Source organism: Orycteropus afer, unplaced genomic scaffold (genome assembly GCF_000298275.1).
Source record: "Orycteropus afer afer isolate SDZICR_OR568_19922 unplaced genomic scaffold, OryAfe1.0 scaffold00710, whole genome shotgun sequence".
NCBI classification, from domain to species: Eukaryota; Metazoa; Chordata; class Mammalia; order Tubulidentata; family Orycteropodidae; genus Orycteropus; species Orycteropus afer.
Window position 1 is genome coordinate 286,550 of NW_006922297.1, and position 1,163 is coordinate 287,712.

Here is a 1,163-nt window from a genome sequence, read left to right on the forward strand (position 1 = left end):
TAGTGATACTGCCTCGGAAACCCAAGGAGGGGTCGCTGTGAGTCAGGTCTGACTTGATGGCACATAAGAACAACAACAAGGACTTCCAATACAATGTTGAATAGAAGTGATAGAGAGTGTCTTTCTCTGGCTCCTGTTTGCAAGGGGAATGCTTTCAGTATCTCTCCATTGAGAATAATGTTGGCTGTTGTTTTTGCATATATGCCTTTTATTATGTTTAGGAATTTCCCTTTTTATTCCTATTCTGGGAGTTTTTATCAGGAGTGGGTTTTGGCTTCTATCAAATGCCTTTTCTGTATAAAGTGATATGATCATGTGGTTCATTTCCTTTTTTTTTTTTATTTATGTGATAAATTACATTGATTGTTTTCTAATGTTGAACCATCCTTGCATAAATGGTATGAATCCCACTTGGTCATGATGTATTATTTTTTGGTTGTTTGTTGGAGTCTGTTAGCTAGGATTTTGTTGAATATTTTTCTGTCTATATTTATGAGGGATATTGTTCTGTAGTTTTTCTTTCTAGTGGTGTCTTTGACTGGTTTTGGTATTGGGGTGGTTAAGTTTGTGTGTCATCTTGTCTGGACCTGGTTGAGTGGCTGGATAGCTGAATGTAGTTATTGCCCTGGTGAGATTGGTAATTAACTCTATGGTGGAATCTACTGGAGCAGCTGAGTAACTGCTTTGGATATGTGGTCTGCTTCCTGTATATAAGAAACAACATTGGGAATGGCCTCTAGCTTATGGGATGCTTGAACCCTGTATGTAGCCCTGTTGTTGTTCAGCAGCCTGCCATGTTCTGCTGACCTTGGGACTTTCAATGGACTTGAATTAATGGCCTGCCATGTGGTTTGGTAACTTCAGGTCTGTGTCTTTTTACTTGTCAATCTTGGGCTTGTCAGCCACAGCAGCAGGCAGCTGTCTGAATGAAGAAAAGCCACTAGCTTCAGTGGGCTGGGAGCAGGAGGCAGAGCTGAAGCCCAAGGTTGAGGGGCTTTCACCCAGCCCCTAGAGTCTGGCAATTTGAACTCAGACTTAAAGCTTCCAAACTGTAAAAGAAAAACTTCTGTTTGTCAAGCCATCCCATTTCTGTTATATTGCAGAGCAACACTACGTAACCAGAACAAGTATCACAGTTGTGCTTGGTGCATAAAGTGAGTTTG